This window comes from Triturus cristatus, chromosome 4_1 (genome assembly GCF_964204655.1).
Source record: "Triturus cristatus chromosome 4_1, aTriCri1.1, whole genome shotgun sequence".
NCBI classification, from domain to species: domain Eukaryota; kingdom Metazoa; phylum Chordata; class Amphibia; order Caudata; family Salamandridae; genus Triturus; species Triturus cristatus.
The window spans coordinates 106838765-106863752 of NC_140585.1; the positions used below are offsets into that span (position 1 = coordinate 106838765).

Sequence of the window (24988 nt, forward strand, 5' to 3'; positions counted from 1 at the left end):
GATCAGGAGCAGATCGATGAAAATCATGAACATTACCTGCAGCTCCCTCTCAAAGTCACCAGTTCTTAGAGCACACTGTAAGGTACGTCTTATCACCCCAAAGGAGGATTTCAGACCAAAGTTCATGTTCTGTCTTGGCTTGGGGATAAGCAGGGGTGCTCCAAATTTCAATTTTACAGAAAGGAAAGGAACTTTGATACAAAGACCTTGGGCAGCATTGGTGGCAAATGGATGGCTGCGCGGAACCATGAAAGAAATGACAGAAAGTTATGGGAGTCATTACTACGCACCCAGCATCAAGAACGTGCATTTTGGATGCATTTTCAAAAGGAAAGAGAACGGAAAAATCTGTAGATTGAAGGTGATTGAGATAAACAAAATATTCCGTTTTTCTAAAAGCTACTGTAAAGAGTCTCTGGTTTAGAAGAAGAACCCTTACCAATGATCAAGAGAGATGCGACAGATTTCTATCATCAAAGCATTATGGTTGTCAAGATGAATCATCACTTTGATGTCTTCAACAAGTAGGATTCTTTTGATCTATAATCATCAAAAATGAGATAGCCCCACTTCATGGGATTTTTCAAGGCAAACGTCTGACAGATTAAGCGGGGTCCTCATCCCGGTTGGAGGACATATCTCTTCCTTCATCATGATGCCAGCCTAGCTTTCGGCCCAAAATCCAAGGTAAGCATGGCAAAAGTCTGGAGATGCCGGGGATTGAACCCGGGGCCTCATACATGCAAAGCATGCGCTCTACCACTGAGCTACATCCCCACTTCTGCAAGGTTTGACTGTATGATTGGAAACCCTGCATTGAACCGACGGCCACATCACCCCATTCGACTCTGCAGTATACAATGTCAGTCAGGAAAATCCTTCAGCCTTGTACCTGGATGATCTTCATGGTCTTATGTACAGATGCCTATATACAGCCTTCTTAGCGCAGTAGGCAGCGCGTCAGTCTCATAATCTGAAGGTCCTGAGTTCGATCCTCAGAGAGGGCATTTATTTCCTTCTTTTGGAATGCAAAATTCTCCGATTTTCTTGAAATGCGCAAACTATGCCTAGTTCAAAGATTTTTCCAAAGCAAATGTCTGACTATTTAAGTGGGGCTCTCACCCCAACTGCATGACAAACTTCTTCTTTCTGCATGATGGCAGGCTAGCCTTCTGGAAAAAAGCCAAGATAAGGAACAGAGGCTCCTGGAGATGCCGGGGATTGAACCCGGGACCTCATACATGCGAAGCATGCGCTCTACCACTGAGCTACATCCCCACTTTTGCCCTCGAGCTGTTTGATGGATGCAAGGAATCCCTGAAACCCAGGGACTGCAAAGTCTCGATCATAATCAATGGAAGGTATTGTTTGAATAAAAGTGAAATATATGGAAATCGAAGCAAAAAATCCTTCGAGCCGGATTTGAACCAGCGACCTAAGGATGTCTGACTTTATGCTACAGTCCTCCGCTCTACCAACTGAGCTATCGAAGGAGTGGCTGAAGTATCTTTCAGCGCTGTAATTATCTCTCGCTCAAGAAAGGTTGTGGGGGTGGGGATCAGGAGCAGATCGATGAAAATCATGAACATTACCTGCAGCTCCCTCTCAAAGTCACCAGTTCTTAGAGCACACTGTAAGGTACGTCTTATCACCCCAAAGGAGGATTTCAGACCAATGTTCATGTTCTGTCTTGGCTTGGGGATAAGCAGGGGTGCTCCAAATTTCAATTTTACAGAAAGGAAAGGAACTTTGATACAAAGACCTTGGGCAGCATTGGTGGCAAATGGATGGCTGCGCGGAACCATGAAAGAAATGACAGAAAGTTATGGGAGTCATTACTACGCACCCAGCATCAAGAACGTGCATTTTGGATGCATTTTCAAAAGGAAAGAGAACGGAAAAATCTGTAGATTGAAGGTGATTGAGATAAACAAAATATTCCGTTTTTCTAAAAGCTACTGTAAAGAGTCTCTGGTTTAGAAGAAGAACCCTTACCAATGATCAAGAGAGATGCGACAGATTTCTATCATCAAAGCATTATGGTTGTCAAGATGAATCATCACTTTGATGTCTTCAACAAGTAGGATTCTTTTGATCTATAATCATCAAAAATGAGATAGCCCCATTTCATGGGATTTTTCAAGGCAAACGTCTGACAGATTAAGCGGGGTCCTCATCCCGGTTGGAGGACATATCTCTTCCTTCATCATGATGCCAGCCTAGCTTTCGGCCCAAAATCCAAGGTAAGCATGGCAAAAGTCTGGAGATGCCGGGGATTGAACCCGGGGCCTCATACATGCAAAGCATGCGCTCTACCACTGAGCTACATCCCCACTTCTGCAAGGTTTGACTGTATGATTGGAAACCCTGCATTGAACCGACGGCCACATCACCCCATTCGACTCTGCAGTATACAATGTCAGTCAGGAAAATCCTTCAGCCTTGTACCTGGATGATCTTCATGGTCTTATGTACAGATGCCTATATACAGCCTTCTTAGCGCAGTAGGCAGCGCGTCAGTCTCATAATCTGAAGGTCCTGAGTTCGATCCTCAGAGAGGGCATTTATTTCCTTCTTTTGGAATGCAAAATTCTCCGATTTTCTTGAAATGCGCAAACTATGCCTAGTTCAAAGATTTTTCCAAAGCAAATGTCTGACTATTTAAGTGGGGCTCTCACCCCAACTGCATGACAAACTTCTTCTTTCTGCATGATGGCAGGCTAGCCTTCTGGAAAAAAGCCAAGATAAGGAACAGAGGCTCCTGGAGATGCCGGGGATTGAACCCGGGACCTCATACATGCAAAGCATGCGCTCTACCACTGAGCTACATCCCCACTTTTGCACTTGAGCTGTTTGATGGATGCAAGGAATCCCTGAAACCCAGGGACTGCAAAGTCTCGATCATAATCAATGGAAGGTATTGTTTGAATAAAAGTGAAAGATATGGAAATCGAAGCAAAAAATCCTTCGAGCCGGATTTGAACCAGCGACCTAAGGATGTCTGACTTTATGCTACAGTCCTCCGCTCTACCAACTGAGCTATCGAAGGAGTGGCTGAAGTATCTTTCAGCGCTGTAATTATCTCTCGCTCAAGAAAGGTTGTGGGGGTGGGGATCAGGAGCAGATCGATGAAAATCATGAACATTACCTGCAGCTCCCTCTCAAAGTCACCAGTTCTTAGAGCACACTGTAAGGTACGTCTTATCACCCCAAAGGAGGATTTCAGACCAAAGTTCATGTTCTGTCTTGGCTTGGGGATAAGCAGGGGTGCTCCAAATTTCAATTTTACAGAAAGGAAAGGAACTTTGATACAAAGACCTTGGGCAGCATTGGTGGCAAATGGATGGCTGCGCGGAACCATGAAAGAAATGACAGAAAGTTATGGGAGTCATTACTACGCACCCAGCATCAAGAACGTGCATTTTGGATGCATTTTCAAAAGGAAAGAGAACGGAAAAATCTGTAGATTGAAGGTGATTGAGATAAACAAAATATTCCGTTTTTCTAAAAGCTACTGTAAAGAGTCTCTGGTTTAGAAGAAGAACCCTTACCAATGATCAAGAGAGATGCGACAGATTTCTATCATCAAAGCATTATGGTTGTCAAGATGAATCATCACTTTGATGTCTTCAACAAGTAGGATTCTTTTGATCTATAATCATCAAAAATGAGATAGCCCCATTTCATGGGATTTTTCAAGGCAAACGTCTGACAGATTAAGCGGGGTCCTCATCCCGGTTGGAGGACATATCTCTTCCTTCATCATGATGCCAGCCTAGCTTTCGGCCCAAAATCCAAGGTAAGCATGGCAAAAGTCTGGAGATGCCGGGGATTGAACCCGGGGCCTCATACATGCAAAGCATGCGCTCTACCACTGAGCTACATCCCCACTTCTGCAAGGTTTGACTGTATGATTGGAAACCCTGCATTGAACCGACGGCCACATCACCCCATTCGACTCTGCAGTATACAATGTCAGTCAGGAAAATCCTTCAGCCTTGTACCTGGATGATCTTCATGGTCTTATGTACAGATGCCTATATACAGCCTTCTTAGCGCAGTAGGCAGCGCGTCAGTCTCATAATCTGAAGGTCCTGAGTTTGATCCTCAGAGAGGGCATTTATTTCCTTCTTTTGGAATGCAAAATTCTCCGATTTTCTTGAAATGCGCAAACTATGCCTAGTTCAAAGATTTTTCCAAAGCAAATGTCTGACTATTTAAGTGGGGCTCTCACCCCAACTGCATGACAAACTTCTTCTTTCTGCATGATGGCAGGCTAGCCTTCTGGAAAAAAGCCAAGATAAGGAACAGAGGCTCCTGGAGATGCCGGGGATTGAACCCGGGACCTCATACATGCGAAGCATGCGCTCTACCACTGAGCTACATCCCCACTTTTGCACTCGAGCTGTTTGATGGATGCAAGGAATCCCTGAAACCCAGGGACTGCAAAGTCTCGATCATAATCAATGGAAGGTATTGTTTGAATAAAAGTGAAAGATATGGAAATCGAAGCAAAAAATCCTTCGAGCCGGATTTGAACCAGCGACCTAAGGATGTCTGACTTTATGCTACAGTCCTCCGCTCTACCAACTGAGCTATCGAAGGAGTGGCTGAAGTATCTTTCAGCGCTGTAATTATCTCTCGCTCAAGAAAGGTTGTGGGGGTGGGGATCAGGAGCAGATCGATGAAAATCATGAACATTACCTGCAGCTCCCTCTCAAAGTCACCAGTTCTTAGAGCACACTGTAAGGTACGTCTTATCACCCCAAAGGAGGATTTCAGACCAAAGTTCATGTTCTGTCTTGGCTTGGGGATAAGCAGGGGTGCTCCAAATTTCAATTTTACAGAAAGGAAAGGAACTTTGATACAAAGACCTTGGGCAGCATTGGTGGCAAATGGATGGCTGCGCGGAACCATGAAAGAAATGACAGAAAGTTATGGGAGTCATTACTACGCACCCAGCATCAAGAACGTGCATTTTGGATGCATTTTCAAAAGGAAAGAGAACGGAAAAATCTGTAGATTGAAGGTGATTGAGATAAACAAAATATTCCGTTTTTCTAAAAGCTACTGTAAAGAGTCTCTGGTTTAGAAGAAGAACCCTTACCAATGATCAAGAGAGATGCGACAGATTTCTATCATCAAAGCATTATGGTTGTCAAGATGAATCATCACTTTGATGTCTTCAACAAGTAGGATTCTTTTGATCTATAATCATCAAAAATGAGATAGCCCCATTTCATGGGATTTTTCAAGGCAAACGTCTGACAGATTAAGCGGGGTCCTCATCCCGGTTGGAGGACATATCTCTTCCTTCATCATGATGCCAGCCTAGCTTTCGGCCCAAAATCCAAGGTAAGCATGGCAAAAGTCTGGAGATGCCGGGGATTGAACCCGGGGCCTCATACATGCAAAGCATGCGCTCTACCACTGAGCTACATCCCCACTTCTGCAAGGTTTGACTGTATGATTGGAAACCCTGCATTGAACCGACGGCCACATCACCCCATTCGACTCTGCAGTATACAATGTCAGTCAGGAAAATCCTTCAGCCTTGTACCTGGATGATCTTCATGGTCTTATGTACAGATGCCTATATACAGCCTTCTTAGCGCAGTAGGCAGCGCGTCAGTCTCATAATCTGAAGGTCCTGAGTTCGATCCTCAGAGAGGGCATTTATTTCCTTCTTTTGGAATGCAAAATTCTCCGATTTTCTTGAAATGCGCAAACTATGCCTAGTTCAAAGATTTTTCCAAAGCAAATGTCTGACTATTTAAGTGGGGCTCTCACCCCAACTGCATGACAAACTTCTTCTTTCTGCATGATGGCAGGCTAGCCTTCTGGAAAAAAGCCAAGATAAGGAACAGAGGCTCCTGGAGATGCCGGGGATTGAACCCGGGACCTCATACATGCGAAGCATGCGCTCTACCACTGAGCTACATCCCCACTTTTGCACTCGAGCTGTTTGATGGATGCAAGGAATCCCTGAAACCCAGGGACTGCAAAGTCTCGATCATAATCAATGGAAGGTATTGTTTGAATAAAAGTGAAAGATATGGAAATCGAAGCAAAAAATCCTTCGAGCCGGATTTGAACCAGCGACCTAAGGATGTCTGACTTTATGCTACAGTCCTCCGCTCTACCAACTGAGCTATCGAAGGAGTGGCTGAAGTATCTTTCAGCGCTGTAATTATCTCTCGCTCAAGAAAGGTTGTGGGGGTGGGGATCAGGAGCAGATCGATGAAAATCATGAACATTACCTGCAGCTCCCTCTCAAAGTCACCAGTTCTTAGAGCACACTGTAAGGTACGTCTTATCACCCCAAAGGAGGATTTCAGACCAAAGTTCATGTTCTGTCTTGGCTTGGGGATAAGCAGGGGTGCTCCAAATTTCAATTTTACAGAAAGGAAAGGAACTTTGATACAAAGACCTTGGGCAGCATTGGTGGCAAATGGATGGCTGCGCGGAACCATGAAAGAAATGACAGAAAGTTATGGGAGTCATTACTACGCACCCAGCATCAAGAACGTGCATTTTGGATGCATTTTCAAAAGGAAAGAGAACGGAAAAATCTGTAGATTGAAGGTGATTGAGATAAACAAAATATTCCGTTTTTCTAAAAGCTACTGTAAAGAGTCTCTGGTTTAGAAGAAGAACCCTTACCAATGATCAAGAGAGATGCGACAGATTTCTATCATCAAAGCATTATGGTTGTCAAGATGAATCATCACTTTGATGTCTTCAACAAGTAGGATTCTTTTGATCTATAATCATCAAAAATGAGATAGCCCCATTTCATGGGATTTTTCAAGGCAAACGTCTGACAGATTAAGCGGGGTCCTCATCCCGGTTGGAGGACATATCTCTTCCTTCATCATGATGCCAGCCTAGCTTTCGGCCCAAAATCCAAGGTAAGCATGGCAAAAGTCTGGAGATGCCGGGGATTGAACCCGGGGCCTCATACATGCAAAGCATGCGCTCTACCACTGAGCTACATCCCCACTTCTGCAAGGTTTGACTGTATGATTGGAAACCCTGCATTGAACCGACGGCCACATCACCCCATTCGACTCTGCAGTATACAATGTCAGTCAGGAAAATCCTTCAGCCTTGTACCTGGATGATCTTCATGGTCTTATGTACAGATGCCTATATACAGCCTTCTTAGCGCAGTAGGCAGCGCGTCAGTCTCATAATCTGAAGGTCCTGAGTTCGATCCTCAGAGAGGGCATTTATTTCCTTCTTTTGGAATGCAAAATTCTCCGATTTTCTTGAAATGCGCAAACTATGCCTAGTTCAAAGATTTTTCCAAAGCAAATGTCTGACTATTTAAGTGGGGCTCTCACCCCAACTGCATGACAAACTTCTTCTTTCTGCATGATGGCAGGCTAGCCTTCTGGAAAAAAGCCAAGATAAGGAACAGAGGCTCCTGGAGATGCCGGGGATTGAACCCGGGACCTCATACATGCGAAGCATGCGCTCTACCACTGAGCTACATCCCCACTTTTGCACTCGAGCTGTTTGATGGATGCAAGGAATCCCTGAAACCCAGGGACTGCAAAGTCTCGATCATAATCAATGGAAGGTATTGTTTGAATAAAAGTGAAAGATATGGAAATCGAAGCAAAAAATCCTTCGAGCCGGATTTGAACCAGCGACCTAAGGATGTCTGACTTTATGCTACAGTCCTCCGCTCTACCAACTGAGCTATCGAAGGAGTGGCTGAAGTATCTTTCAGCGCTGTAATTATCTCTTGCTCAAGAAAGGTTGTGGGGGTGGGGATCAGGAGCAGATCGATGAAAATCATGAACATTACCTGCAGCTCCCTCTCAAAGTCACCAGTTCTTAGAGCACACTGTAAGGTACGTCTTATCACCCCAAAGGAGGATTTCAGACCAAAGTTCATGTTCTGTCTTGGCTTGGGGATAAGCAGGGGTGCTCCAAATTTCAATTTTACAGAAAGGAAAGGAACTTTGATACAAAGACCTTGGGCAGCATTGGTGGCAAATGGATGGCTGCGCGGAACCATGAAAGAAATGACAGAAAGTTATGGGAGTCATTACTACGCACCCAGCATCAAGAACGTGCATTTTGGATGCATTTTCAAAAGGAAAGAGAACGGAAAAATCTGTAGATTGAAGGTGATTGAGATAAACAAAATATTCCGTTTTTCTAAAAGCTACTGTAAAGAGTCTCTGGTTTAGAAGAAGAACCCTTACCAATGATCAAGAGAGATGCGACAGATTTCTATCATCAAAGCATTATGGTTGTCAAGATGAATCATCACTTTGATGTCTTCAACAAGTAGGATTCTTTTGATCTATAATCATCAAAAATGAGATAGCCCCATTTCATGGGATTTTTCAAGGTAAACGTCTGACAGATTAAGCGGGGTCCTCATCCCGGTTGGAGGACATATCTCTTCCTTCATCATGATGCCAGCCTAGCTTTCGGCCCAAAATCCAAGGTAAGCATGGCAAAAGTCTGGAGATGCCGGGGATTGAACCCGGGGCCTCATACATGCAAAGCATGCGCTCTACCACTGAGCTACATCCCCACTTCTGCAAGGTTTGACTGTATGATTGGAAACCCTGCATTGAACCGACGGCCACATCACCCCATTCGACTCTGCAGTATACAATGTCAGTCAGGAAAATCCTTCAGCCTTGTACCTGGATGATCTTCATGGTCTTATGTACAGATGCCTATATACAGCCTTCTTAGCGCAGTAGGCAGCGCGTCAGTCTCATAATCTGAAGGTCCTGAGTTCGATCCTCAGAGAGGGCATTTATTTCCTTCTTTTGGAATGCAAAATTCTCCGATTTTCTTGAAATGCGCAAACTATGCCTAGTTCAAAGATTTTTCCAAAGCAAATGTCTGACTATTTAAGTGGGGCTCTCACCCCAACTGCATGACAAACTTCTTCTTTCTGCATGATGGCAGGCTAGCCTTCTGGAAAAAAGCCAAGATAAGGAACAGAGGCTCCTGGAGATGCCGGGGATTGAACCCGGGACCTCATACATGCGAAGCATGCGCTCTACCACTGAGCTACATCCCCACTTTTGCACTCGAGCTGTTTGATGGATGCAAGGAATCCCTGAAACCCAGGGACTGCAAAGTCTCGATCATAATCAATGGAAGGTATTGTTTGAATAAAAGTGAAAGATATGGAAATCGAAGCAAAAAATCCTTCGAGCCGGATTTGAACCAGCGACCTAAGGATGTCTGACTTTATGCTACAGTCCTCCGCTCTACCAACTGAGCTATCGAAGGAGTGGCTGAAGTATCTTTCAGCGCTGTAATTATCTCTCGCTCAAGAAAGGTTGTGGGGGTGGGGATCAGGAGCAGATCGATGAAAATCATGAACATTACCTGCAGCTCCCTCTCAAAGTCACCAGTTCTTAGAGCACACTGTAAGGTACGTCTTATCACCCCAAAGGAGGATTTCAGACCAAAGTTCATGTTCTGTCTTGGCTTGGGGATAAGCAGGGGTGCTCCAAATTTCAATTTTACAGAAAGGAAAGGAACTTTGATACAAAGACCTTGGGCAGCATTGGTGGCAAATGGATGGCTGCGCGGAACCATGAAAGAAATGACAGAAAGTTATGGGAGTCATTACTACGCACCCAGCATCAAGAACGTGCATTTTGGATGCATTTTCAAAAGGAAAGAGAACGGAAAAATCTGTAGATTGAAGGTGATTGAGATAAACAAAATATTCCGTTTTTCTAAAAGCTACTGTAAAGAGTCTCTGGTTTAGAAGAAGAACCCTTACCAATGATCAAGAGAGATGCGACAGATTTCTATCATCAAAGCATTATGGTTGTCAAGATGAATCATCACTTTGATGTCTTCAACAAGTAGGATTCTTTTGATCTATAATCATCAAAAATGAGATAGCCCCATTTCATGGGATTTTTCAAGGCAAACGTCTGACAGATTAAGCGGGGTCCTCATCCCGGTTGGAGGACATATCTCTTCCTTCATCATGATGCCAGCCTAGCTTTCGGCCCAAAATCCAAGGTAAGCATGGCAAAAGTCTGGAGATGCCGGGGATTGAACCCGGGGCCTCATACATGCAAAGCATGCGCTCTACCACTGAGCTACATCCCCACTTCTGCAAGGTTTGACTGTATGATTGGAAACCCTGCATTGAACCGACGGCCACATCACCCCATTCGACTCTGCAGTATACAATGTCAGTCAGGAAAATCCTTCAGCCTTGTACCTGGATGATCTTCATGGTCTTATGTACAGATGCCTATATACAGCCTTCTTAGCGCAGTAGGCAGCGCGTCAGTCTCATAATCTGAAGGTCCTGAGTTCGATCCTCAGAGAGGGCATTTATTTCCTTCTTTTGGAATGCAAAATTCTCCGATTTTCTTGAAATGCGCAAACTATGCCTAGTTCAAAGATTTTTCCAAAGCAAATGTCTGACTATTTAAGTGGGGCTCTCACCCCAACTGCATGACAAACTTCTTCTTTCTGCATGATGGCAGGCTAGCCTTCTGGAAAAAAGCCAAGATAAGGAACAGAGGCTCCTGGAGATGCCGGGGATTGAACCCGGGACCTCATACATGCGAAGCATGCGCTCTACCACTGAGCTACATCCCCACTTTTGCACTCGAGCTGTTTGATGGATGCAAGGAATCCCTGAAACCCAGGGACTGCAAAGTCTCGATCATAATCAATGGAAGGTATTGTTTGAATAAAAGTGAAAGATATGGAAATCGAAGCAAAAAATCCTTCGAGCCGGATTTGAACCAGCGACCTAAGGATGTCTGACTTTATGCTACAGTCCTCCGCTCTACCAACTGAGCTATCGAAGGAGTGGCTGAAGTATCTTTCAGCGCTGTAATTATCTCTCGCTCAAGAAAGGTTGTGGGGGTGGGGATCAGGAGCAGATCGATGAAAATCATGAACATTACCTGCAGCTCCCTCTCAAAGTCACCAGTTCTTAGAGCACACTGTAAGGTACGTCTTATCACCCCAAAGGAGGATTTCAGACCAAAGTTCATGTTCTGTCTTGGCTTGGGGATAAGCAGGGGTGCTCCAAATTTCAATTTTACAGAAAGGAAAGGAACTTTGATACAAAGACCTTGGGCAGCATTGGTGGCAAATGGATGGCTGCGCGGAACCATGAAAGAAATGACAGAAAGTTATGGGAGTCATTACTACGCACCCAGCATCAAGAACGTGCATTTTGGATGCATTTTCAAAAGGAAAGAGAACGGAAAAATCTGTAGATTGAAGGTGATTGAGATAAACAAAATATTCCGTTTTTCTAAAAGCTACTGTAAAGAGTCTCTGGTTTAGAAGAAGAACCCTTACCAATGATCAAGAGAGATGCGACAGATTTCTATCATCAAAGCATTATGGTTGTCAAGATGAATCATCACTTTGATGTCTTCAACAAGTAGGATTCTTTTGATCTATAATCATCAAAAATGAGATAGCCCCATTTCATGGGATTTTTCAAGGCAAACGTCTGACAGATTAAGCGGGGTCCTCATCCCGGTTGGAGGACATATCTCTTCCTTCATCATGATGCCAGCCTAGCTTTCGGCCCAAAATCCAAGGTAAGCATGGCAAAAGTCTGGAGATGCCGGGGATTGAACCCGGGGCCTCATACATGCAAAGCATGCGCTCTACCACTGAGCTACATCCCCACTTCTGCAAGGTTTGACTGTATGATTGGAAACCCTGCATTGAACCGACGGCCACATCACCCCATTCGACTCTGCAGTATACAATGTCAGTCAGGAAAATCCTTCAGCCTTGTACCTGGATGATCTTCATGGTCTTATGTACAGATGCCTATATACAGCCTTCTTAGCGCAGTAGGCAGCGCGTCAGTCTCATAATCTGAAGGTCCTGAGTTCGATCCTCAGAGAGGGCATTTATTTCCTTCTTTTGGAATGCAAAATTCTCCGATTTTCTTGAAATGCGCAAACTATGCCTAGTTCAAAGATTTTTCCAAAGCAAATGTCTGACTATTTAAGTGGGGCTCTCACCCCAACTGCATGACAAACTTCTTCTTTCTGCATGATGGCAGGCTAGCCTTCTGGAAAAAAGCCAAGATAAGGAACAGAGGCTCCTGGAGATGCCGGGGATTGAACCCGGGACCTCATACATGCGAAGCATGCGCTCTACCACTGAGCTACATCCCCACTTTTGCACTCGAGCTGTTTGATGGATGCAAGGAATCCCTGAAACCCAGGGACTGCAAAGTCTCGATCATAATCAATGGAAGGTATTGTTTGAATAAAAGTGAAAGATATGGAAATCGAAGCAAAAAATCCTTCGAGCCGGATTTGAACCAGCGACCTAAGGATGTCTGACTTTATGCTACAGTCCTCCGCTCTACCAACTGAGCTATCGAAGGAGTGGCTGAAGTATCTTTCAGCGCTGTAATTATCTCTCGCTCAAGAAAGGTTGTGGGGGTGGGGATCAGGAGCAGATCGATGAAAATCATGAACATTACCTGCAGCTCCCTCTCAAAGTCACCAGTTCTTAGAGCACACTGTAAGGTACGTCTTATCACCCCAAAGGAGGATTTCAGACCAAAGTTCATGTTCTGTCTTGGCTTGGGGATAAGCAGGGGTGCTCCAAATTTCAATTTTACAGAAAGGAAAGGAACTTTGATACAAAGACCTTGGGCAGCATTGGTGGCAAATGGATGGCTGCGCGGAACCATGAAAGAAATGACAGAAAGTTATGGGAGTCATTACTACGCACCCAGCATCAAGAACGTGCATTTTGGATGCATTTTCAAAAGGAAAGAGAACGGAAAAATCTGTAGATTGAAGGTGATTGAGATAAACAAAATATTCCGTTTTTCTAAAAGCTACTGTAAAGAGTCTCTGGTTTAGAAGAAGAACCCTTACCAATGATCAAGAGAGATGCGACAGATTTCTATCATCAAAGCATTATGGTTGTCAAGATGAATCATCACTTTGATGTCTTCAACAAGTAGGATTCTTTTGATCTATAATCATCAAAAATGAGATAGCCCCATTTCATGGGATTTTTCAAGGCAAACGTCTGACAGATTAAGCGGGGTCCTCATCCCGGTTGGAGGACATATCTCTTCCTTCATCATGATGCCAGCCTAGCTTTCGGCCCAAAATCCAAGGTAAGCATGGCAAAAGTCTGGAGATGCCGGGGATTGAACCCGGGGCCTCATACATGCAAAGCATGCGCTCTACCACTGAGCTACATCCCCACTTCTGCAAGGTTTGACTGTATGATTGGAAACCCTGCATTGAACCGACGGCCACATCACCCCATTCGACTCTGCAGTATACAATGTCAGTCAGGAAAATCCTTCAGCCTTGTACCTGGATGATCTTCATGGTCTTATGTACAGATGCCTATATACAGCCTTCTTAGCGCAGTAGGCAGCGCGTCAGTCTCATAATCTGAAGGTCCTGAGTTCGATCCTCAGAGAGGGCATTTATTTCCTTCTTTTGGAATGCAAAATTCTCCGATTTTCTTGAAATGCGCAAACTATGCCTAGTTCAAAGATTTTTCCAAAGCAAATGTCTGACTATTTAAGTGGGGCTCTCACCCCAACTGCATGACAAACTTCTTCTTTCTGCATGATGGCAGGCTAGCCTTCTGGAAAAAAGCCAAGATAAGGAACAGAGGCTCCTGGAGATGCCGGGGATTGAACCCGGGACCTCATACATGCGAAGCATGCGCTCTACCACTGAGCTACATCCCCACTTTTGCACTCGAGCTGTTTGATGGATGCAAGGAATCCCTGAAACCCAGGGACTGCAAAGTCTCGATCATAATCAATGGAAGGTATTGTTTGAATAAAAGTGAAAGATATGGAAATCGAAGCAAAAAATCCTTCAAGCCGGATTTGAACCAGCGACCTAAGGATGTCTGACTTTATGCTACAGTCCTCCGCTCTACCAACTGAGCTATCGAAGGAGTGGCTGAAGTATCTTTCAGCGCTGTAATTATCTCTCGCTCAAGAAAGGTTATGGGGGTGGGGATCAGGAGCAGATCGATGAAAATCATGAACATTACCTGCAGCTCCCTCTCAAAGTCACCAGTTCTTAGAGCACACTGTAAGGTACGTCTTATCACCCCAAAGGAGGATTTCAGACCAAAGTTCATGTTCTGTCTTGGCTTGGGGATAAGCAGGGGTGCTCCAAATTTCAATTTTACAGAAAGGAAAGGAACTTTGATACAAAGACCTTGGGCAGCATTGGTGGCAAATGGATGGCTGCGCGGAACCATGAAAGAAATGACAGAAAGTTATGGGAGTCATTACTACGCACCCAGCATCAAGAACGTGCATTTTGGATGCATTTTCAAAAGGAAAGAGAACGGAAAAATCTGTAGATTGAAGGTGATTGAGATAAACAAAATATTCTGTTTTTCTAAAAGCTACTGTAAAGAGTCTCTGGTTTAGAAGAAGAACCCTTACCAATGATCAAGAGAGATGCGACAGATTTCTATCATCAAAGCATTATGGTTGTCAAGATGAATCATCACTTTGATGTCTTCAACAAGTAGGATTCTTTTGATCTATAATCATCAAAAATGAGATAGCCCCATTTCATGGGATTTTTCAAGGCAAACGTCTGACAGATTAAGCGGGGTCCTCATCCCGGTTGGAGGACATATCTCTTCCTTCATCATGATGCCAGCCTAGCTTTCGGCCCAAAATCCAAGGTAAGCATGGCAAAAGTCTGGAGATGCCGGGGATTGAACCCGGGGCCTCAACCCGGGGCCTCATACATGCAAAGCATGCGCTCTACCACTGAGCTACATCCCCACTTCTGCAAGGTTTGACTGTATGATTGGAAACCCTGCATTGAACCGACGGCCACATCACCCCATTCGACTCTGCAGTATACAATGTCAGTCAGGAAAATCCTTCAGCCTTGTACCTGGATGATCTTCATGGTCTTATGTACAGATGCCTATATACAGCCTTCTTAGCGCAGTAGGCAGCGCGTCAGTCTCATAATCTGAAGGTCCTGAGTTCGATCCTCAGAGAGGGCATTTATTTCCTTCTTTTGGAATGCAAAATTCTCCGATTTTCTTGAAATGCGCCAACTATGCCTAGTTCAAAGATTTTTCCAAAGCAAATGTCTGACTATTTAAGTGGGGCTCTCACCCCAACTGCATGACAAACTTCTTCTTTCTGCATGATGGCAGGCTAGCCTTCTGGAAAAAAGCCAAGATAAGGAACAGAGGCTCCTGGAGATGCCGGGGATTGAACCCGGGACCTCATACATGCAAAGCATGCGCTCTACCACTGAGCTACATCCCCACTTTTGCACTCGAGCTGTTTGATGGATGCAAGGAATCCCTGAAACCCAGGGACTGCAAAGTCTCGATCATAATCAATGGAAGGTATTGTTTGAATAAAAGTGAAAGATATGGAAATCGAAGCAAAAAATCCTTCGAGCCGGATTTGAACCAGCGACCTAAGGATGTCTGACTTTATGCTACAGTCCTCCGCTCTACCAACTGAGCTATCGAAGGAGTGGCTGAAGTATCTTTCAGCGCTGTAATTATCTCTCGCTCAAGAAAGGTTGTGGGGGTGGGGATCAGGAGCAGATCGATGAAAATCATGAACATTACCTGCAGCTCCCTCTCAAAGTCACCAGTTCTTAGAGCACACTGTAAGGTACGTCTTATCACCCCAAAGGAGGATTTCAGACCAAAGTTCATGTTCTGTCTTGGCTTGGGGATAAGCAGGGGTGCTCCAAATTTCAATTTTACAGAAAGGAAAGGAACTTTGATACAAAGACCTTGGGCAGCATTGGTGGCAAATGGATGGCTGCGCGGAACCATGAAAGAAATGACAGAAAGTTATGGGAGTCATTACTACGCACCCAGCATCAAGAACGTGCATTTTGGATGCATTTTCAAAAGGAAAGAGAACGGAAAAATCTGTAGATTGAAGGTGATTGAGATAAACAAAATATTCTGTTTTTCTAAAAGCTACTGTAAAGAGTCTCTGGTTTAGAAGAAGAACCCTTACCAATGATCAAGAGAGATGCGACAGATTTCTATCATCAAAGCATTATGGTTGTCAAGATGAATCATCACTTTGATGTCTTCAACAAGTAGGATTCTTTTGATCTATAATCATCAAAAATGAGATAGCCCCATTTCATGGGATTTTTCAAGGCAAACGTCTGACAGATTAAGCGGGGTCCTCATCCCGGTTGGAGGACATATCTCTTCCTTCATCATGATGCCAGCCTAGCTTTCGGCCCAAAATCCAAGGTAAGCATGGCAAAAGTCTGGAGATGCCGGGGATTGAACCCGGGGCCTCATACATGCAAAGCATGCGCTCTACCACTGAGCTACATCCCCACTTCTGCAAGGTTTGACTGTATGATTGGAAACCCTGCATTGAACCGACGGCCACATCACCCCATTCGACTCTGCAGTATACAATGTCAGTCAGGAAAATCCTTCAGCCTTGTACCTGGATGATCTTCATGGTCTTATGTACAGATGCCTATATACAGCCTTCTTAGCGCAGTAGGCAGCGCGTCAGTCTCATAATCTGAAGGTCCTGAGTTCGATCCTCAGAGAGGGCATTTATTTCCTTCTTTTGGAATGCAAAATTCTCCGATTTTCTTGAAATGCGCCAACTATGCCTAGTTCAAAGATTTTTCCAAAGCAAATGTCTGACTATTTAAGTGGGGCTCTCACCCCAACTGCATGACAAACTTCTTCTTTCTGCATGATGGCAGGCTAGCCTTCTGGAAAAAAGCCAAGATAAGGAACAGAGGCTCCTGGAGATGCCGGGGATTGAACCCGGGACCTCATACATGCAAAGCATGCGCTCTACCACTGAGCTACATCCCCACTTTTGCACTCGAGCTGTTTGATGGATGCAAGGAATCCCTGAAACCCAGGGACTGCAAAGTCTCGATCATAATCAATGGAAGGTATTGTTTGAATAAAAGTGAAAGATATGGAAATCGAAGCAAAAAATCCTTCGAGCCGGATTTGAACCAGCGACCTAAGGATGTCTGACTTTATGCTACAGTCCTCCGCTCTACCAACTGAGCTATCGAAGGAGTGGCTGAAGTATCTTTCAGCGCTGTAATTATCTCTCGCTCAAGAAAGGTTGTGGGGGTGGGGATCAGGAGCAGATCGATGAAAATCATGAACATTACCTGCAGCTCCCTCTCAAAGTCACCAGTTCTTAGAGCACACTGTAAGGTACGTCTTATCACCCCAAAGGAGGATTTCAGACCAAAGTTCATGTTCTGTCTTGGCTTGGGGATAAGCAGGGGTGCTCCAAATTTCAATTTTACAGAAAGGAAAGGAACTTTGATACAAAGACCTTGGGCAGCATTGGTGGCAAATGGATGGCTGCGCGGAACCATGAAAGAAATGACAGAAAGTTATGGGAGTCATTACTACGCACCCAGCATCAAGAACGTGCATTTTGGATGCATTTTCAAAAGGAAAGAGAACGGAAAAATCTGTAGATTGAAGGTGATTGAGATAAACAAAATATTCCGTTTTTCTAAAAGCTACTGTAAAGAGTCTCTGGTTTAGAAGAAGAACCCTTACCAATGATCAAGAGAGATGCGACAGATTTCTATCATCAAAGCATTATGGTTGTCAAGATGAATCATCACTTTGATGTCTTCAACAAGTAGGATTCTTTTGATCTATAATCATCAAAAATGAGATAGCCCCATTTCATGGGATTTTTCAAGGCAAACGTCTGACAGATTAAGCGGGGTCCTCATCCCGGTTGGAGGACATATCTCTTCCTTCATCATGATGCCAGCCTAGCTTTCGGCCCAAAATCCAAGGTAAGCATGGCAAAAGTCTGGAGATGCCGGGGATTGAACCCGGGGCCTCATACATGCAAAGCATGCGCTCTACCACTGAGCTACATCCCCACTTCTGCAAGGTTTGACTGTATGATTGGAAACCCTGCATTGAACCGACGGCCACATCACCCCATTCGACTCTGCAGTATACAATGTCAGTCAGGAAAATCCTTCAGCCTTGTACCTGGATGATCTTCATGGTCTTATGTACAGATGCCTATATACAGTCTTCTTAGCGCAGTAGGCAGCGCGTCAGTCTCATAATCTGAAGGTCCTGAGTTCGATCCTCAGAGAGGGCATTTATTTCCTTCTTTTGGAATGCAAAATTCTCCGATTTTCTTGAAATGCGCAAACTATGCCTAGTTCAAAGATTTTTCCAAAGCAAATGTCTGACTATTTAAGTGGGGCTCTCACCCCAACTGCATGACAAACTTCTTCTTTCTGCATGATGGCAGGCTAGCCTTCTGGAAAAAAGCCAAGATAAGGAACAGAGGCTCCTGGAGATGCCGGGGATTGAACCCGGGACCTCATACATGCGAAGCATGCGCTCTACCACTGAGCTACATCCCCACTTTTGCCCTCGAGCTGTTTGATGGATGCAAGGAATCCCTGAAACCCAGGGACTGCAAAGTCTCGATCATAATCAATGGAAGGTATTGTTTGAATAAAAGTGAAATATATGGAAATCGAAGCAAAAAATCCTTCGAGCCGGATTTGAACCAGCGACCTAAGGATGTCTGACTTTATGCTACAGTCCTCCGCTCTACCAACTGAGCTATCGAAGGAGTGGCTGAAGTATCTTTCAGCGCTGTAATTATCTCTCGCTCAAGAAAGGTTGTGGGGGTGGGGATCAGGAGCAGATCGATGAAAATCATGAACATTACCTGCAGCTCCCTCTCAAAGTCACCAGTTCTTAGAGCACACTGTAAGGTACGTCTTATCACCCCAAAGGAGGATTTCAGACCAAAGTTCATGTTCTGTCTTGGCTTGGGGATAAGCAGGGGTGCTCCAAATTTCAATTTTACAGAAAGGAAAGGAACTTTGATACAAAGACCTTGGGCAGCATTGGTGGCAAATGGATGGCTGCGCGGAACCATGAAAGAAATGACAGAAAGTTATGGGAGTCATTACTACGCACCCAGCATCAAGAACGTGCATTTTGGATGCATTTTCAAAAGGAAAGAGAACGGAAAAATCTGTAGATTGAAGGTGATTGAGATAAACAAAATATTCCGTTTCTCTAAAAGCTACTGTAAAGAGTCTCTGGTTTAGAAGAAGAACCCTTACCAATGATCAAGAGAGATGCGACAGATTTCTATCATCAAAGCATTATGGTTGTCAAGATGAATCATCACTTTGATGTCTTCAACAAGTAGGATTCTTTTGATCTATAATCATCAAAAATGAGATAGCCCCATTTCATGGGATTTTTCAAGGCAAACGTCTGACAGATTAAGCGGGGTCCTCATCCCGGTTGGAGGACATATCTCTTCCTTCATCATGATGCCAGCCTAGCTTTCGGCCCAAAATCCAAGGTAAGCATGGCAAAAGTCTGGAGATGCCGGGGATTGAACCCGGGGCCTCATACATGCAAAGCATGCGCTCTACCACTGAGCTACATCCCCACTTCTGCAAGGTTTGACTGTATGATTGGAAACCCTGCATTGAACCGACGGCCACATCACCCCATTCGACTCTGCAGTATACAATGTCAGTCAGGAAAATCCTTCAGCCTTGTACCTGGATGATCTTCATGGTCTTATGTACAGATGCCTATATACAGCCTTCTTAGCGCAGTAGGCAGCGCGTCAGTCTCATAATCTGAAGGTCCTGAGTTCGATCCTCAGAGAGGGCATTTATTTCCTTCTTTTGGAATGCAAAATTCTCCGATTTTCTTGAAATGCGCAAACTATGCCTAGTTCAAAGATTTTTCCAAAGCAAATGTCTGACTATTTAAGTGGGGCTCTCACCCCAACTGCATGACAAACTTCTTCTTTCTGCATGATGGCAGGCTAGCCTTCTGGAAAAAAGCCAAGATAAGGAACAGAGGCTCCTGGAGATGCCGGGGATTGAACCCGGGACCTCATACATGCGAAGCATGCGCTCTACCACTGAGCTACATCCCCACTTTTGCACTCGAGCTGTTTGATGGATGCAAGGAATCCCTGAAACCCAGGGACTGCAAAGTCTCGATCATAATCAATGGAAGGTATTGTTTGAATAAAAGTGAAAGATATGGAAATCGAAGCAAAAAATCCTTCAAGCCGGATTTGAACCAGCGACCTAAGGATGTCTGACTTTATGCTACAGTCCTCCGCTCTACCAACTGAGCTATCGAAGGAGTGGCTGAAGTATCTTTCAGCGCTGTAATTATCTCTCGCTCAAGAAAGGTTATGGGGGTGGGGATCAGGAGCAGATCGATGAAAATCATGAACATTACCTGCAGCTCCCTCTCAAAGTCACCAGTTCTTAGAGCACACTGTAAGGTACGTCTTATCACCCCAAAGGAGGATTTCAGACCAAAGTTCATGTTCTGTCTTGGCTTGGGGATAAGCAGGGGTGCTCCAAATTTCAATTTTACAGAAAGGAAAGGAACTTTGATACAAAGACCTTGGGCAGCATTGGTGGCAAATGGATGGCTGCGCGGAACCATGAAAGAAATGACAGAAAGTTATGGGAGTCATTACTACGCACCCAGCATCAAGAACGTGCATTTTGGATGCATTTTCAAAAGGAAAGAGAACGGAAAAATCTGTAGATTGAAGGTGATTGAGATAAACAAAATATTCTGTTTTTCTAAAAGCTACTGTAAAGAGTCTCTGGTTTAGAAGAAGAACCCTTACCAATGATCAAGAGAGATGCGACAGATTTCTATCATCAAAGCATTATGGTTGTCAAGATGAATCATCACTTTGATGTCTTCAACAAGTAGGATTCTTTTGATCTATAATCATCAAAAATGAGATAGCCCCATTTCATGGGATTTTTCAAGGCAAACGTCTGACAGATTAAGCGGGGTCCTCATCCCGGTTGGAGGACATATCTCTTCCTTCATCATGATGCCAGCCTAGCTTTCGGCCCAAAATCCAAGGTAAGCATGGCAAAAGTCTGGAGATGCCGGGGATTGAACCCGGGGCCTCATACATGCAAAGCATGCGCTCTACCACTGAGCTACATCCCCACTTCTGCAAGGTTTGACTGTATGATTGGAAACCCTGCATTGAACCGACGGCCACATCACCCCATTCGACTCTGCAGTATACAATGTCAGTCAGGAAAATCCTTCAGCCTTGTACCTGGATGATCTTCATGGTCTTATGTACAGATGCCTATATACAGCCTTCTTAGCGCAGTAGGCAGCGCGTCAGTCTCATAATCTGAAGGTCCTGAGTTCGATCCTCAGAGAGGGCATTTATTTCCTTCTTTTGGAATGCAAAATTCTCCGATTTTCTTGAAATGCGCAAACTATGCCTAGTTCAAAGATTTTTCCAAAGCAAATGTCTGACTATTTAAGTGGGGCTCTCACCCCAACTGCATGACAAACTTCTTCTTTCTGCATGATGGCAGGCTAGCCTTCTGGAAAAAAGCCAAGATAAGGAACAGAGGCTCCTGGAGATGCCGGGGATTGAACCCGGGACCTCATACATGCGAAGCATGCGCTCTACCACTGAGCTACATCCCCACTTTTGCACTCGAGCTGTTTGATGGATGCAAGGAATCCCTGAAACCCAGGGACTGCAAAGTCTCGATCATAATCAATGGAAGGTATTGTTTGAATAAAAGTGAAAGATATGGAAATCGAAGCAAAAAATCCTTCAAGCCGGATTTGAACCAGCGACCTAAGGATGTCTGACTTTATGCTACAGTCCTCCGCTCTACCAACTGAGCTATCGAAGGAGTGGCTGAAGTATCTTTCAGCGCTGTAATTATCTCTCGCTCAAGAAAGGTTATGGGGGTGGGGATCAGGAGCAGATCGATGAAAATCATGAACATTACCTGCAGCTCCCTCTCAAAGTCACCAGTTCTTAGAGCACACTGTAAGGTACGTCTTATCACCCCAAAGGAGGATTTCAGACCAAAGTTCATGTTCTGTCTTGGCTTGGGGATAAGCAGGGGTGCTCCAAATTTCAATTTTACAGAAAGGAAAGGAACTTTGATACAAAGACCTTGGGCAGCATTGGTGGCAAATGGATGGCTGCGCGGAACCATGAAAGAAATGACAGAAAGTTATGGGAGTCATTACTACGCACCCAGCATCAAGAACGTGCATTTTGGATGCATTTTCAAAAGGAAAGAGAACGGAAAAATCTGTAGATTGAAGGTGATTGAGATAAACAAAATATTCTGTTTTTCTAAAAGCTACTGTAAAGAGTCTCTGGTTTAGAAGAAGAACCCTTACCAATGATCAAGAGAGATGCGACAGATTTCTATCATCAAAGCATTATGGTTGTCAAGATGAATCATCACTTTGATGTCTTCAACAAGTAGGATTCTTTTGATCTATAATCATCAAAAATGAGATAGCCCCATTTCATGGGATTTTTCAAGGCAAACGTCTGACAGATTAAGCGGGGTCCTCATCCCGGTTGGAGGACATATCTCTTCCTTCATCATGATGCCAGCCTAGCTTTCGGCCCAAAATCCAAGGTAAGCATGGCAAAAGTCTGGAGATGCCGGGGATTGAACCCGGGGCCTCATACATGCAAAGCATGCGCTCTACCACTGAGCTACATCCCCACTTCTGCAAGGTTTGACTGTATGATTGGAAACCCTGCATTGAACCGACGGCCACATCACCCCATTCGACTCTGCAGTATACAATGTCAGTCAGGAAAATCCTTCAGCCTTGTACCTGGATGATCTTCATGGTCTTATGTACAGATGCCTATATACAGCCTTCTTAGCGCAGTAGGCAGCGCGTCAGTCTCATAATCTGAAGGTCCTGAGTTCGATCCTCAGAGAGGGCATTTATTTCCTTCTTTTGGAATGCAAAATTCTCCGATTTTCTTGAAATGCGCCAACTATGCCTAGTTCAAAGATTTTTCCAAAGCAAATGTCTGACTATTTAAGTGGGGGTCTCACCCCAACTGCATGACAAACTTCTTCTTTCTGCATGATGGCAGGCTAGCCTTCTGGAAAAAAGCCAAGATAAGGAACAGAGGCTCCTGGAGATGCCGGGGATTGAACCCGGGACCTCATACATGCAAAGCATGCGCTCTACCACTGAGCTACATCCCCACTTTTGCACTCGAGCTGTTTGATGGATGCAAGGAATCCCTGAAACCCAGGGACTGCAAAGTCTCGATCATAATCAATGGAAGGTATTGTTTGAATAAAAGTGAAAGATATGGAAATCGAAGCAAAAAATCCTTCGAGCCGGATTTGAACCAGCGACCTAAGGATGTCTGACTTTATGCTACAGTCCTCCGCTCTACCAACTGAGCTATCGAAGGAGTGGCTGAAGTATCTTTCAGCGCTGTAATTATCTCTCGCTCAAGAAAGGTTGTGGGGGTGGGGATCAGGAGCAGATCGATGAAAATCATGAACATTACCTGCAGCTCCCTCTCAAAGTCACCAGTTCTTAGAGCACACTGTAAGGTACGTCTTATCACCCCAAAGGAGGATTTCAGACCAAAGTTCATGTTCTGTCTTGGCTTGGGGATAAGCAGGGGTGCTCCAAATTTCAATTTTACAGAAAGGAAAGGAACTTTGATACAAAGACCTTGGGCAGCATTGGTGGCAAATGGATGGCTGCGCGGAACCATGAAAGAAATGACAGAAAGTTATGGGAGTCATTACTACGCACCCAGCATCAAGAACGTGCATTTTGGATGCATTTTCAAAAGGAAAGAGAACGGAAAAATCTGTAGATTGAAGGTGATTGAGATAAACAAAATATTCCGTTTTTCTAAAAGCTACTGTAAAGAGTCTCTGGTTTAGAAGAAGAACCCTTACCAATGATCAAGAGAGATGCGACAGATTTCTATCATCAAAGCATTATGGTTGTCAAGATGAATCATCACTTTGATGTCTTCAACAAGTAGGATTCTTTTGATCTATAATCATCAAAAATGAGATAGCCCCACTTCATGGGATTTTTCAAGGCAAACGTCTGACAGATTAAGCGGGGTCCTCATCCCGGTTGGAGGACATATCTCTTCCTTCATCATGATGCCAGCCTAGCTTTCGGCCCAAAATCCAAGGTAAGCATGGCAAAAGTCTGGAGATGCCGGGGATTGAACCCGGGGCCTCATACATGCAAAGCATGCGCTCTACCACTGAGCTACATCCCCACTTCTGCAAGGTTTGACTGTATGATTGGAAACCCTGCATTGAACCGACGGCCACATCACCCCATTCGACTCTGCAGTATACAATGTCAGTCAGGAAAATCCTTCAGCCTTGTACCTGGATGATCTTCATGGTCTTATGTACAGATGCCTATATACAGCCTTCTTAGCGCAGTAGGCAGCGCGTCAGTCTCATAATCTGAAGGTCCTGAGTTCGATCCTCAGAGAGGGCATTTATTTCCTTCTTTTGGAATGCAAAATTCTCCGATTTTCTTGAAATGCGCCAACTATGCCTAGTTCAAAGATTTTTCCAAAGCAAATGTCTGACTATTTAAGTGGGGCTCTCACCCCAACTGCATGACAAACTTCTTCTTTCTGCATGATGGCAGGCTAGCCTTCTGGAAAAAAGCCAAGATAAGGAACAGAGGCTCCTGGAGATGCCGGGGATTGAACCCGGGACCTCATACATGCGAAGCATGCGCTCTACCACTGAGCTACATCCCCACTTTTGCCCTCGAGCTGTTTGATGGATGCAAGGAATCCCTGAAACCCAGGGACTGCAAAGTCTCGATCATAATCAATGGAAGGTATTGTTTGAATAAAAGTGAAAGATATGGAAATCGAAGCAAAAAATCCTTCGAGCCGGATTTGAACCAGCGACCTAAGGATGTCTGACTTTATGCTACAGTCCTCCGCTCTACCAACTGAGCTATCGAAGGAGTGGCTGAAGTATCTTTCAGCGCTGTAATTATCTCTCGCTCAAGAAAGGTTGTGGGGGTGGGGATCAGGAGCAGATCGATGAAAATCATGAACATTACCTGCAGCTCCCTCTCAAAGTCACCAGTTCTTAGAGCACACTGT

At 44.5% G+C, this 24988-nt stretch overlaps 58 non-coding genes across 58 annotated transcripts; 14 read left to right on the forward strand and 44 right to left on the reverse strand.

Moving 5' to 3' along the window:
• Nucleotides 1-705: 705 nt before the first annotated feature.
• On the reverse strand, nucleotides 706-777 carry TRNAA-UGC (transfer RNA alanine (anticodon UGC)). Its single transcript has one exon. It is a non-coding gene; the product is annotated as a tRNA-Ala (tRNA).
• Nucleotides 778-934: 157 nt separating this feature from the next.
• TRNAM-CAU (transfer RNA methionine (anticodon CAU)) lies at nucleotides 935-1007 on the forward strand. Its single transcript has one exon. It is a non-coding gene; the product is annotated as a tRNA-Met (tRNA).
• A 199-nt stretch (nucleotides 1008-1206) lies between these two features.
• On the reverse strand, nucleotides 1207-1278 carry TRNAA-CGC (transfer RNA alanine (anticodon CGC)). Its single transcript has one exon. It is a non-coding gene; the product is annotated as a tRNA-Ala (tRNA).
• Nucleotides 1279-1407: 129 nt separating this feature from the next.
• On the reverse strand, nucleotides 1408-1493 carry TRNAY-GUA (transfer RNA tyrosine (anticodon GUA)). The gene is given in 2 exon segments: nucleotides 1408-1443; nucleotides 1457-1493. It is a non-coding gene; the product is annotated as a tRNA-Tyr (tRNA).
• Nucleotides 1494-2261: 768 nt separating this feature from the next.
• TRNAA-UGC (transfer RNA alanine (anticodon UGC)) lies at nucleotides 2262-2333 on the reverse strand. The gene has a single exon. It is a non-coding gene; the product is annotated as a tRNA-Ala (tRNA).
• Nucleotides 2334-2490: 157 nt separating this feature from the next.
• Nucleotides 2491-2563, forward strand: TRNAM-CAU (transfer RNA methionine (anticodon CAU)). The gene has a single exon. It is a non-coding gene; the product is annotated as a tRNA-Met (tRNA).
• Nucleotides 2564-2762: 199 nt separating this feature from the next.
• Nucleotides 2763-2834, reverse strand: TRNAA-UGC (transfer RNA alanine (anticodon UGC)). Its single transcript has one exon. It is a non-coding gene; the product is annotated as a tRNA-Ala (tRNA).
• Nucleotides 2835-2963: 129 nt separating this feature from the next.
• TRNAY-GUA (transfer RNA tyrosine (anticodon GUA)) lies at nucleotides 2964-3049 on the reverse strand. The gene is given in 2 exon segments: nucleotides 2964-2999; nucleotides 3013-3049. It is a non-coding gene; the product is annotated as a tRNA-Tyr (tRNA).
• Nucleotides 3050-3817: 768 nt separating this feature from the next.
• TRNAA-UGC (transfer RNA alanine (anticodon UGC)) lies at nucleotides 3818-3889 on the reverse strand. The gene has a single exon. It is a non-coding gene; the product is annotated as a tRNA-Ala (tRNA).
• A 429-nt stretch (nucleotides 3890-4318) lies between these two features.
• On the reverse strand, nucleotides 4319-4390 carry TRNAA-CGC (transfer RNA alanine (anticodon CGC)). Its single transcript has one exon. It is a non-coding gene; the product is annotated as a tRNA-Ala (tRNA).
• Nucleotides 4391-4519: 129 nt separating this feature from the next.
• Nucleotides 4520-4605, reverse strand: TRNAY-GUA (transfer RNA tyrosine (anticodon GUA)). Its single transcript is given in 2 exon segments — nucleotides 4520-4555; nucleotides 4569-4605. It is a non-coding gene; the product is annotated as a tRNA-Tyr (tRNA).
• A 768-nt stretch (nucleotides 4606-5373) lies between these two features.
• On the reverse strand, nucleotides 5374-5445 carry TRNAA-UGC (transfer RNA alanine (anticodon UGC)). Its single transcript has one exon. It is a non-coding gene; the product is annotated as a tRNA-Ala (tRNA).
• Nucleotides 5446-5602: 157 nt separating this feature from the next.
• On the forward strand, nucleotides 5603-5675 carry TRNAM-CAU (transfer RNA methionine (anticodon CAU)). The gene has a single exon. It is a non-coding gene; the product is annotated as a tRNA-Met (tRNA).
• Nucleotides 5676-5874: 199 nt separating this feature from the next.
• Nucleotides 5875-5946, reverse strand: TRNAA-CGC (transfer RNA alanine (anticodon CGC)). The gene has a single exon. It is a non-coding gene; the product is annotated as a tRNA-Ala (tRNA).
• A 129-nt stretch (nucleotides 5947-6075) lies between these two features.
• TRNAY-GUA (transfer RNA tyrosine (anticodon GUA)) lies at nucleotides 6076-6161 on the reverse strand. The gene is given in 2 exon segments: nucleotides 6076-6111; nucleotides 6125-6161. It is a non-coding gene; the product is annotated as a tRNA-Tyr (tRNA).
• A 768-nt stretch (nucleotides 6162-6929) lies between these two features.
• Nucleotides 6930-7001, reverse strand: TRNAA-UGC (transfer RNA alanine (anticodon UGC)). The gene has a single exon. It is a non-coding gene; the product is annotated as a tRNA-Ala (tRNA).
• Nucleotides 7002-7158: 157 nt separating this feature from the next.
• On the forward strand, nucleotides 7159-7231 carry TRNAM-CAU (transfer RNA methionine (anticodon CAU)). The gene has a single exon. It is a non-coding gene; the product is annotated as a tRNA-Met (tRNA).
• A 199-nt stretch (nucleotides 7232-7430) lies between these two features.
• On the reverse strand, nucleotides 7431-7502 carry TRNAA-CGC (transfer RNA alanine (anticodon CGC)). The gene has a single exon. It is a non-coding gene; the product is annotated as a tRNA-Ala (tRNA).
• Nucleotides 7503-7631: 129 nt separating this feature from the next.
• On the reverse strand, nucleotides 7632-7717 carry TRNAY-GUA (transfer RNA tyrosine (anticodon GUA)). Its single transcript is given in 2 exon segments — nucleotides 7632-7667; nucleotides 7681-7717. It is a non-coding gene; the product is annotated as a tRNA-Tyr (tRNA).
• A 768-nt stretch (nucleotides 7718-8485) lies between these two features.
• Nucleotides 8486-8557, reverse strand: TRNAA-UGC (transfer RNA alanine (anticodon UGC)). The gene has a single exon. It is a non-coding gene; the product is annotated as a tRNA-Ala (tRNA).
• Nucleotides 8558-8714: 157 nt separating this feature from the next.
• TRNAM-CAU (transfer RNA methionine (anticodon CAU)) lies at nucleotides 8715-8787 on the forward strand. Its single transcript has one exon. It is a non-coding gene; the product is annotated as a tRNA-Met (tRNA).
• A 199-nt stretch (nucleotides 8788-8986) lies between these two features.
• Nucleotides 8987-9058, reverse strand: TRNAA-CGC (transfer RNA alanine (anticodon CGC)). Its single transcript has one exon. It is a non-coding gene; the product is annotated as a tRNA-Ala (tRNA).
• A 129-nt stretch (nucleotides 9059-9187) lies between these two features.
• TRNAY-GUA (transfer RNA tyrosine (anticodon GUA)) lies at nucleotides 9188-9273 on the reverse strand. The gene is given in 2 exon segments: nucleotides 9188-9223; nucleotides 9237-9273. It is a non-coding gene; the product is annotated as a tRNA-Tyr (tRNA).
• Nucleotides 9274-10041: 768 nt separating this feature from the next.
• Nucleotides 10042-10113, reverse strand: TRNAA-UGC (transfer RNA alanine (anticodon UGC)). Its single transcript has one exon. It is a non-coding gene; the product is annotated as a tRNA-Ala (tRNA).
• Nucleotides 10114-10270: 157 nt separating this feature from the next.
• On the forward strand, nucleotides 10271-10343 carry TRNAM-CAU (transfer RNA methionine (anticodon CAU)). The gene has a single exon. It is a non-coding gene; the product is annotated as a tRNA-Met (tRNA).
• Nucleotides 10344-10542: 199 nt separating this feature from the next.
• On the reverse strand, nucleotides 10543-10614 carry TRNAA-CGC (transfer RNA alanine (anticodon CGC)). The gene has a single exon. It is a non-coding gene; the product is annotated as a tRNA-Ala (tRNA).
• A 129-nt stretch (nucleotides 10615-10743) lies between these two features.
• On the reverse strand, nucleotides 10744-10829 carry TRNAY-GUA (transfer RNA tyrosine (anticodon GUA)). The gene is given in 2 exon segments: nucleotides 10744-10779; nucleotides 10793-10829. It is a non-coding gene; the product is annotated as a tRNA-Tyr (tRNA).
• A 768-nt stretch (nucleotides 10830-11597) lies between these two features.
• On the reverse strand, nucleotides 11598-11669 carry TRNAA-UGC (transfer RNA alanine (anticodon UGC)). Its single transcript has one exon. It is a non-coding gene; the product is annotated as a tRNA-Ala (tRNA).
• A 157-nt stretch (nucleotides 11670-11826) lies between these two features.
• On the forward strand, nucleotides 11827-11899 carry TRNAM-CAU (transfer RNA methionine (anticodon CAU)). The gene has a single exon. It is a non-coding gene; the product is annotated as a tRNA-Met (tRNA).
• A 199-nt stretch (nucleotides 11900-12098) lies between these two features.
• On the reverse strand, nucleotides 12099-12170 carry TRNAA-CGC (transfer RNA alanine (anticodon CGC)). The gene has a single exon. It is a non-coding gene; the product is annotated as a tRNA-Ala (tRNA).
• A 129-nt stretch (nucleotides 12171-12299) lies between these two features.
• On the reverse strand, nucleotides 12300-12385 carry TRNAY-GUA (transfer RNA tyrosine (anticodon GUA)). The gene is given in 2 exon segments: nucleotides 12300-12335; nucleotides 12349-12385. It is a non-coding gene; the product is annotated as a tRNA-Tyr (tRNA).
• Nucleotides 12386-13153: 768 nt separating this feature from the next.
• Nucleotides 13154-13225, reverse strand: TRNAA-UGC (transfer RNA alanine (anticodon UGC)). The gene has a single exon. It is a non-coding gene; the product is annotated as a tRNA-Ala (tRNA).
• Nucleotides 13226-13382: 157 nt separating this feature from the next.
• TRNAM-CAU (transfer RNA methionine (anticodon CAU)) lies at nucleotides 13383-13455 on the forward strand. Its single transcript has one exon. It is a non-coding gene; the product is annotated as a tRNA-Met (tRNA).
• Nucleotides 13456-13654: 199 nt separating this feature from the next.
• On the reverse strand, nucleotides 13655-13726 carry TRNAA-CGC (transfer RNA alanine (anticodon CGC)). The gene has a single exon. It is a non-coding gene; the product is annotated as a tRNA-Ala (tRNA).
• A 1225-nt stretch (nucleotides 13727-14951) lies between these two features.
• TRNAM-CAU (transfer RNA methionine (anticodon CAU)) lies at nucleotides 14952-15024 on the forward strand. Its single transcript has one exon. It is a non-coding gene; the product is annotated as a tRNA-Met (tRNA).
• A 199-nt stretch (nucleotides 15025-15223) lies between these two features.
• Nucleotides 15224-15295, reverse strand: TRNAA-UGC (transfer RNA alanine (anticodon UGC)). The gene has a single exon. It is a non-coding gene; the product is annotated as a tRNA-Ala (tRNA).
• A 129-nt stretch (nucleotides 15296-15424) lies between these two features.
• On the reverse strand, nucleotides 15425-15510 carry TRNAY-GUA (transfer RNA tyrosine (anticodon GUA)). The gene is given in 2 exon segments: nucleotides 15425-15460; nucleotides 15474-15510. It is a non-coding gene; the product is annotated as a tRNA-Tyr (tRNA).
• Nucleotides 15511-16278: 768 nt separating this feature from the next.
• TRNAA-UGC (transfer RNA alanine (anticodon UGC)) lies at nucleotides 16279-16350 on the reverse strand. The gene has a single exon. It is a non-coding gene; the product is annotated as a tRNA-Ala (tRNA).
• Nucleotides 16351-16507: 157 nt separating this feature from the next.
• Nucleotides 16508-16580, forward strand: TRNAM-CAU (transfer RNA methionine (anticodon CAU)). The gene has a single exon. It is a non-coding gene; the product is annotated as a tRNA-Met (tRNA).
• A 199-nt stretch (nucleotides 16581-16779) lies between these two features.
• On the reverse strand, nucleotides 16780-16851 carry TRNAA-UGC (transfer RNA alanine (anticodon UGC)). The gene has a single exon. It is a non-coding gene; the product is annotated as a tRNA-Ala (tRNA).
• A 129-nt stretch (nucleotides 16852-16980) lies between these two features.
• TRNAY-GUA (transfer RNA tyrosine (anticodon GUA)) lies at nucleotides 16981-17066 on the reverse strand. The gene is given in 2 exon segments: nucleotides 16981-17016; nucleotides 17030-17066. It is a non-coding gene; the product is annotated as a tRNA-Tyr (tRNA).
• Nucleotides 17067-17834: 768 nt separating this feature from the next.
• TRNAA-UGC (transfer RNA alanine (anticodon UGC)) lies at nucleotides 17835-17906 on the reverse strand. The gene has a single exon. It is a non-coding gene; the product is annotated as a tRNA-Ala (tRNA).
• Nucleotides 17907-18335: 429 nt separating this feature from the next.
• TRNAA-CGC (transfer RNA alanine (anticodon CGC)) lies at nucleotides 18336-18407 on the reverse strand. Its single transcript has one exon. It is a non-coding gene; the product is annotated as a tRNA-Ala (tRNA).
• Nucleotides 18408-18536: 129 nt separating this feature from the next.
• TRNAY-GUA (transfer RNA tyrosine (anticodon GUA)) lies at nucleotides 18537-18622 on the reverse strand. The gene is given in 2 exon segments: nucleotides 18537-18572; nucleotides 18586-18622. It is a non-coding gene; the product is annotated as a tRNA-Tyr (tRNA).
• Nucleotides 18623-19390: 768 nt separating this feature from the next.
• Nucleotides 19391-19462, reverse strand: TRNAA-UGC (transfer RNA alanine (anticodon UGC)). The gene has a single exon. It is a non-coding gene; the product is annotated as a tRNA-Ala (tRNA).
• A 157-nt stretch (nucleotides 19463-19619) lies between these two features.
• On the forward strand, nucleotides 19620-19692 carry TRNAM-CAU (transfer RNA methionine (anticodon CAU)). The gene has a single exon. It is a non-coding gene; the product is annotated as a tRNA-Met (tRNA).
• A 199-nt stretch (nucleotides 19693-19891) lies between these two features.
• On the reverse strand, nucleotides 19892-19963 carry TRNAA-CGC (transfer RNA alanine (anticodon CGC)). The gene has a single exon. It is a non-coding gene; the product is annotated as a tRNA-Ala (tRNA).
• Nucleotides 19964-20946: 983 nt separating this feature from the next.
• Nucleotides 20947-21018, reverse strand: TRNAA-UGC (transfer RNA alanine (anticodon UGC)). Its single transcript has one exon. It is a non-coding gene; the product is annotated as a tRNA-Ala (tRNA).
• A 157-nt stretch (nucleotides 21019-21175) lies between these two features.
• Nucleotides 21176-21248, forward strand: TRNAM-CAU (transfer RNA methionine (anticodon CAU)). The gene has a single exon. It is a non-coding gene; the product is annotated as a tRNA-Met (tRNA).
• Nucleotides 21249-21447: 199 nt separating this feature from the next.
• TRNAA-CGC (transfer RNA alanine (anticodon CGC)) lies at nucleotides 21448-21519 on the reverse strand. The gene has a single exon. It is a non-coding gene; the product is annotated as a tRNA-Ala (tRNA).
• A 983-nt stretch (nucleotides 21520-22502) lies between these two features.
• TRNAA-UGC (transfer RNA alanine (anticodon UGC)) lies at nucleotides 22503-22574 on the reverse strand. The gene has a single exon. It is a non-coding gene; the product is annotated as a tRNA-Ala (tRNA).
• Nucleotides 22575-22731: 157 nt separating this feature from the next.
• On the forward strand, nucleotides 22732-22804 carry TRNAM-CAU (transfer RNA methionine (anticodon CAU)). Its single transcript has one exon. It is a non-coding gene; the product is annotated as a tRNA-Met (tRNA).
• Nucleotides 22805-23003: 199 nt separating this feature from the next.
• TRNAA-UGC (transfer RNA alanine (anticodon UGC)) lies at nucleotides 23004-23075 on the reverse strand. Its single transcript has one exon. It is a non-coding gene; the product is annotated as a tRNA-Ala (tRNA).
• Nucleotides 23076-23204: 129 nt separating this feature from the next.
• TRNAY-GUA (transfer RNA tyrosine (anticodon GUA)) lies at nucleotides 23205-23290 on the reverse strand. Its single transcript is given in 2 exon segments — nucleotides 23205-23240; nucleotides 23254-23290. It is a non-coding gene; the product is annotated as a tRNA-Tyr (tRNA).
• A 768-nt stretch (nucleotides 23291-24058) lies between these two features.
• TRNAA-UGC (transfer RNA alanine (anticodon UGC)) lies at nucleotides 24059-24130 on the reverse strand. The gene has a single exon. It is a non-coding gene; the product is annotated as a tRNA-Ala (tRNA).
• Nucleotides 24131-24287: 157 nt separating this feature from the next.
• Nucleotides 24288-24360, forward strand: TRNAM-CAU (transfer RNA methionine (anticodon CAU)). Its single transcript has one exon. It is a non-coding gene; the product is annotated as a tRNA-Met (tRNA).
• A 199-nt stretch (nucleotides 24361-24559) lies between these two features.
• On the reverse strand, nucleotides 24560-24631 carry TRNAA-CGC (transfer RNA alanine (anticodon CGC)). The gene has a single exon. It is a non-coding gene; the product is annotated as a tRNA-Ala (tRNA).
• Nucleotides 24632-24760: 129 nt separating this feature from the next.
• TRNAY-GUA (transfer RNA tyrosine (anticodon GUA)) lies at nucleotides 24761-24846 on the reverse strand. Its single transcript is given in 2 exon segments — nucleotides 24761-24796; nucleotides 24810-24846. It is a non-coding gene; the product is annotated as a tRNA-Tyr (tRNA).
• Nucleotides 24847-24988: the final 142 nt, after the last annotated feature.